The sequence below is a fragment of the Primulina eburnea genome, chromosome 3, assembly GCF_022965805.1.
Source record: "Primulina eburnea isolate SZY01 chromosome 3, ASM2296580v1, whole genome shotgun sequence".
Taxonomy (NCBI): Eukaryota; Viridiplantae; Streptophyta; class Magnoliopsida; order Lamiales; family Gesneriaceae; genus Primulina; species Primulina eburnea.
In genome coordinates this window covers 29,912,363-29,920,083 of record NC_133103.1, presented here as the reverse complement: position 1 = coordinate 29,920,083, position 7,721 = coordinate 29,912,363, and the positions used below count along the sequence as shown (strand labels likewise).

Below are 7,721 nucleotides of genomic sequence, written 5' to 3'. Positions count from 1 at the left end.
AGTTGGTCCGCCCAAAAGAATGTTGTCAACATGTCGTACTTCGGTCCCATAATAATGCTTGATCTGTAGTCCATTTACTTTAAACATTCTTCCGTCATTGCATTCCAGCTCAATGGCTCCATATGATTGGACTTATTTTATTGTAAAAAGCCCCGACCATCTTGATTTTAACTTACCAGAAAATAGTTTGAGGCGTGAATTGAACAACAATCTGAAACTAAGATCCATAGAGGTCTCTTTTGTGCTGGATTTTGTTGCAGAATGTTTCGTCTCCGCCCACGAATTTGCGCAGAAATGTCGATCCATACCCGTGCTCATTGAGTCAAATATCATGTAGTAAAAATAAATCTGGATTCCGAATTTGAATTAAACATGTTCATATGTTTTAAAATATTAACTTATACGAGACACAACAAAATAGTCTAAAAATTGAACCAGTGTTGCAAAAGTGAGCCTCAACCTTCTAGCAAGATGGATAAAATAGAATGTCAAACATCATATACCAGGGAAAATGGTACCCAAAATTTCAAGTTTATGAACTCTTAACTAACTGCAAATGCAACAATTCAATTGAACAGATTTAAGAAATCCTCGAAGATCCGATGTCAAAATACCAAATATGCTTTCCAGCACAAAATAACTTAAACTCTGATTGCATACTTTCTGATTGGTAAGTACATTTCTTTCTTTTTCTGTTTCTCGGTCTTTAACGATGCCTGCACAAGACGAAGAAAGAAGAAAAAAAAGAATCGGAGTTAAAGCCAAGCAAAATGAAGCAAACTTCACATTTTTAAAAGTTTATAGATGAAAACTAACTTGTTCCATATGGGAAACTGCTTGGACCAAACAAAGAATTTGACGGATTCAAATTCGTAATATTTAACACAGTTACACTCAAATAGTCCAGGGTAACTTTTAAATCCATGTGTTCCGAAAACAATGCTCAATAGGACGAAAGGATTCCAAGTTAATGAAAGACACATTTACAAAGCTCAATGTACAACTTTCAATCTAAGTCGGTAAAAGATTGTGTAGAATACTAAGTAATCAAGATCAATGTTCTGAGTCACTCTGTAAACATTGTTGCTTCAATTCAATCACTGTGTGAGTCTACTGATTCTCGATAAAAAGGGACAATATTACAGGGGCAAAGATCACCATTTAGTGATCGCTCCGGTATTTATATTCAATACTACGGAACATTGCAGGATTTATCAAGCTATAGATAATAAAATATGCTGAAGGTAATCACATGAAAGATTGAAGATTTAGAGAACCCACAATAAATCACAGGAACAAGACGAACCAAACTACCAGCAGTCATTACCAACAGCAATGTTTCAACAATGAGAAAGCCCAATTAACAAAATGAAGAAGTCTGATCGCAAATCATTACAATTCAGACGTTAAAAGAAAATACTACCGAAAAATGATAGCACAAGGAGAAAAAAAAATTATATAAAAAAAGTATACTACAATACCTGATGCTTGGTGAGACGGCGGCGGATGGCACGTGTTTTTTTAGGACGGAGATCAAGAGGCAAATACTTCTTGTTCTTATATACTTCCCTCAGAGAAGCCTTCTGCGTCTGCGAAATTACGGTCAGCACCTGCGCAATTGAGAGCCTCACCACCTTGATTTTCGAGAGCTTGTTCGGAGCGCCACCGGTCACCTTCGCCACGCGTAGCTGCGAATGCTCCGCCTTCAAATCTTTCAGCTGCGCCAATAGAGCTTGTTTAAGTGGTTGTACCTTTTCCAAATTCCATATCCAACAAATCAATTCTTAAATTTACAATATGCATCTTCAAATAAAAAAAAAAATATAATATGTGAATAAAAAAATCTAATGCTATGGGTTTGTTTGGATATTATTTTCAATAAATTTTTTCTACTTTTAGAAGCTACTTTTAACTGTTATTACGATGATGGTGAGGGTTTTGATTTAACGTGTATTCAAACATATGCATCTAACTTGTGGAGAGATATTTATGACATATTGCCCGCTGCGCCATTTGAAAAGTATAATTGTTACTCTTTTCACGTTTGAAGCCTGATTATTATCTTGACTCATATTATTTCTATATATCCACGGTTTATACACAAATTAATTCTTAATTAGTTTTTGGTACGATTTTGGTATGGTGAAACATGTGAACATTATATTTCATATCAATAATCTCAGCTCATAACAGTTTTTCATAATTTCTTGATAAAATTTTCGTGCAAGATCGAAAATCCTTTTAAGGAAAATAAAACTCTATAAATTTTCGAGTAAAAAAAGCTGAACCAGATTTTTAAGGATGCCAAATAAGTCAAGTAAATTATAAGCTGTCGTCTAACATTTTGATAATGTAGTCTTAAAATTTTTTATGATGTGTGATGAAATGAAGCACGTCACATGCATGAGAGAAAAAATTGTGATGAAATGAAGCACGTCACATGCATGAGAGTAATTGTGGGAAAGGATGGGGTGAAGGCCCCAATTTCTATGTATTGGAATTTTTCGATAATTCAATTTGCTAATTTTTATGTAATTACATTTTTCGAATAACAATAGATTATGTACTTTGATGTTACTAAAATTCTATCACAATATTTACTCGATGGTTCATTAATCATTACACTTTAGAAAATTACCGAAATTGATTGGTTGGTACCTGGATTATTATTAAAACCTGAAGTCTACGCTATTAAAACAAACAAACAAACTGCAAGAACTTTCTTATGTTGTGTTTGGATGAGAGGATTTGATTTTGAGAAACATTTGAATGATAAATTTGAAATGACACTTAGTTTGATGTATTGTAAATCAATTATAATTATTATTGCATCTATATGATTTATGAATTATTAATGGATGATTTAGAATCCACCAAACATAAATCCATCACATAAATCAAATGGATTTGAAATCCATAGTTAATTATTCCATTCAAATGCAACTTTAGTGTTTCAATTGATGTACGGTACAATAAAAAATTAAAATGCATTGTTGTATCGATTATACTTTTGATAATTGGTCAAATGTTGGACCTTATAATTAGACAACAACATCACACCAAACAAACATCTATCTCCCACAAACCCGAAAAAAAGAAGAGGGTGGCCAAAAAATAAAACAATTAGCTTAATAGGATATGAAAACATTAATTTCGGTCCCTTACTACATTAGGCACCAAATATGTAAATATTATAGTAGGCGTCCAGCAAGCCAACTTTTGGATTGGGCTTTTATTGACTCTAATGTAAAGCGATCTTTATTTTAATAATATTTTACGATTTTATTAAATTATGGTAGTATACTTTATCTGTATACTCATGCAAACTGCATAAATAAAGTTCTTGAATATAAAATAGGTACCATGAGGTCTGTCTCGCAACATAAAATCATGAAACTCATCAAGAAGTGTACCATATATTTTAAACAAGTTCTTAGTCAAATCAGCAGCCTAAAATAAAGATAAAAGCCTCTTGAGCTCGATACTAGCATATGTGATGTAAACGCTATATTTCATTGGCAAAGACATGAAGATATCCATTCATATAGATAGGTGATCATATGATGATGCACTGAACAAACCTTCCTCGGAATGTCCAAGTGGTTCTCACTTATCGAGTGAAATAGTTTGCGGTTATGGTTGTACACCATTAGTTCTTTGACCTGGGACAATATGGGGTTATACGGGTCAATTAAAAAGTAGGAGTGAGACAAAATATTTAAAAAAAACAAGGACTCTGACTTTCTTTTTAAAAACAAGGAGTTGATTTTTGATTATTACATTAATTGCAATTAAACTCTTTAACTTAAATAATTTTTCCTCTTCTTTTTCTTTTCGGTCGACACACAACTTCTCCCAATTAAAATTTACAAGTCTTTTTCCCCAAATCGAGATCTGTCGACCCAAAACCAATTTAGTCGACCCAAAATCTACTTTGAGAAAAAATAAGAGTCCACCCAGAAAAATTGGTCGACCAAGATTTATTTTTTTGGTCGACCAAACCAAGAAGAAATTATTCTTGGTCCACCAACATAATTTTGGTTGACCAAAAAGAACTCATTATTATGCCAAGTTTGTTTTTTAATTGTTATTATTAATTTTTGTCTATTCTAATCACCTTATTCTCTTAATTTTTGTTGAATTTTGTAGGATATACCTTTGGGTCGACCCAAAAGCAAAGCAACAAGGGTCGACACAAAAGTAGACCTTGTGGGATATATCTTTGGGTCGACCCAAAAGTAAAGCAACAAGGGTCGACCCAAAAACAACAAGGTCTACTTTGTGTCGACCCAGCTGAATATATGATTCATATGTTAAATGATATAATATTATATAACATACTTTTGAAATTGTGATTCATATGTTTAAAACATGTAACATAGTTGTGAAATTGTGATTCATATATTAAAACATAATTGTGAAATTGTGATTCATATGTTAACATATAAATAATTGTGAAATTGTGGCTCATATGTCAAAACACATGCAACATAGTTGTGAAATTGTGAATCATATACTATAACATGTAACATAATCATATAACATTATAGAACATACTTGTGAAATTATGTGATTCATATGTTAAAACATTCAACATTAATCAAAATTATGTAATTATCCGTCAAAATTAAATAATTATCTGTCATATTTGTCAAATCTATGGATTCATGTGTTTGAAAAATGGTAGACCCAAAAGCAACCTTGGTCGATCCAGAAGCAACATGGTCGACCCAGAAATCACCATGGTCGACCCAGAATCAACCCAGAAATCACCCTAGTCGACCAAAAAACTGACCAGCAACAAAATTCCACCGTAAATACTTAAATCGAAATTAAAAAGATCAATACAATGTCCAATAACTAAAAGATCAATACAATGTTCATTCAAATACAAAAACAAGTACTGAGTCAACCCAAACTTGATCGATGTTGGGTAGACCAAAATTTTCAGTAGAGTGGTCGACCCAAGAAAAATTTTGCTTGGGTCGACCAAATGTTGGGTAGACCAAAATTTTTGGTCTACCCAAAGTTTGGTCTTTTGCTTGGATCGACCAAGCTTTGGTCTATCCAAGCAAAAGACCAAATTTGGTCTACCCAAGAAAAATTTTGCTTTGGTCGACCAAGACCTAGGTCTACCCAAAATTTGATCGACATTTTCTTCTTCAAGTGAGTCGAAGAAAAAAAGTAATAAATCGAAATAAACGTTTATATTATCAGATTTTTGTCAACCATTTGTCCATTTGAGTTAGGAATGGGTCGAGAATTGCCGGGAAGGGAAATACGATCGGAAAAGAAATGGAAGGAGGTCCACGGAAGAAAAATCTAGTTTGGAGTCAACTGAATTAGATGGATGAAATTAATATTAAAAGTTTAAGTTAATGACATATTTACACTTAAACAGAGAGACATTTATTTAAATTGACTTATAGATTTTTTTTTTTAAAATAAGTCATGATCGAGTCTCTTTTCCCTATATTTATCGGGGTTATACGTTGTAACGCTCGAAAATCAGTGCACATAAACTGCATGCATGCAAATGATTTAAATTGCATATTTATTTTATTTAATTGATTTTAAATACGTAAATGATATATTTTATTTGCTTAAATGTTTAAAGTGCATGATTTCATGAAATCAAATGATTTTACCCAAATATTCGATAATAGGCTGGGAAAAAGAGATCTCGGTCGACCAAAAAAATAAATATTTTTCAAAAAATATTTTCAAGGCTTATTGTTATTATTAAATATGATTTTTTTTTTCTATAAATGGTAGAAGTCCATATTATTTTGCGAGACGAAATCAATTTTATCCAAAAAGTCGGTTTTGGACAAACGAATGACTTTTAAAAGATCATAAGCATTATTTTTGAAAAATAATTTTTATAACATTTATTTTTCAATTAAATGAGTGTTATTGAGCCTAATTTACATAGGATTAGTAGGCCCAATTACTCCTAAACTCAAAGGCCCAAAACTAACCCATTAACATGTAAATTAAAATAATAAATAATAGAAACCTAGGGCTTTTGAAGGGGATGGAAGCTGAAAATCCACACAACACACACACACACACAATTTTCGAAAATATAGGGGAGAGCAAAAGTTCAAGGGTTCTTCATCACCTGTTTGTCCCTCTTCGCAACCCACGCCAACGATAGGATATTCGAGCGTTTTAAAAGCAAATGCATGCTTCTAAACTCTTTTGATGCATCATTCAAACAATAATATGAATGTTTTTATGTTTTTTTGTATGAAAATTATTGGGTTCAAATAAAGTAACGTTTTGATGAACATTTTCAAAGTTTTGATGATTTTACGCTTGTTTGACAAACGTTATGATTCCTAAGAACATGTTGCCATTAGAGTAAGGTTAATGGATGTGAAACAAAACGTTTAGGTAGGAAAAGAGGGCAAGAACCAAGATTGGCAAGGGAAGGAGGAAACCTAGGGTTTTTATGGGTTTTGTGATGCATGCTTGAGGTTTGGGCTTGGTTCAGGGGGCAGCCACATCTGATCTTGGGCAGAGGCCTGAGCTGGACATAACTCGATGCTAGGAAGAGTTCTAGGGAGGCCGGACATGGCGGCACCCCAAGTGGAGAGAAAATCGAAGGGTTAGGGGGCTAGGTTGGAGATAAATAAAAATCCTATATTGCATGCATTCAAGTTACGAGAATTAAATTCTCGGACCTTACATTATAATTAAAACTTAACTTGCTTATATTTTGGTGGAATTAATACTTGTGCAGAATGTCAAAACATACAAGGTATGCAAAATAACCAAATGGATAAAGTTTCAAAGCAACAACACAATGATGTACATGTATTAGATATAAAAATATATGACAGTAAGAATTTTTTATTTCAAAAGATTAAATTTTGATATAATTCGGTATAATGCTTATTAATGCTTTATTTATCTTATATAACTTGCTTTTGATAGGAATGACTCTTAAAAATAAAAACATTGGAAAAAATCATTTTCAACTTCAAGATGAGACAAATACTCGACCACTGATTTTGATTGACAATCATGTTGGATCTGGTTTTCTACACGCCCAAACGCAGCGGAAGTTTTAAAATTTTTATTTATTTTGACAATCAAAATATAATTTTCTTTGGGCGCTCGTATGATTTTAACTAAACATACATAGGGCGTTAGAATCGTTATACCTTTGGTGAAATAATCACGTGGCTCCAACTAATCCGGTATAAGCGGATTAGCTATTGATGAATCCCTACGAACTTTCTTCGATTCTTCTAATTAGGTCCACGACTAGAAGATTTGTTCCTCTTCCAAATAGCACTAGAATATTTGAAAGAAGTTATACGTTGAGATTCCTAAGAACATGTTGCCATTAGAGTAAGGTTAATGGATGTGAAACAAAACGTTTAGGTAGGAAAAGAGGGCAAGAACCAAGATTGGCAAGGGAAGGAGGAAACCTAGGGTTTTTATGGGTTTTGGGATGCATGCTTGAGGTTAGGGCTTGGTTCAGGGGGCAGCCACATCTGATCTTGGGCAGAGGCCTGAGCTGGACATAACTCGATGCTAGGAAGAGTTCTAGGGAGGCTGGACATGGCGGCACCCCAAGTGGAGAGAAAATCGAAGGGTTAGGGGGCTAGGTTGGAGATAAATAAAAATCTTATATTGCATGCATTCAAGTTACGAGAATTAAATTCCCGGACCTTACATTATAATTAAAACTTAACTTGCTTATATTT

General features: G+C 33.2%; 1 long non-coding RNA gene across 1 annotated transcript; it reads right to left on the bottom strand.

Moving 5' to 3' along the window:
• Window positions 1–476: 476 nt before the first annotated feature.
• On the bottom strand, window positions 477–1,728 carry LOC140828457 (uncharacterized). The gene is made up of 2 exons (XR_012117215.1): window positions 1,482–1,728; window positions 477–716 (listed from the first exon to the last, which is right to left on the bottom strand). It is a non-coding gene; the product is annotated as an uncharacterized lncRNA (long non-coding RNA).
• Window positions 1,729–7,721: the final 5,993 nt, after the last annotated feature.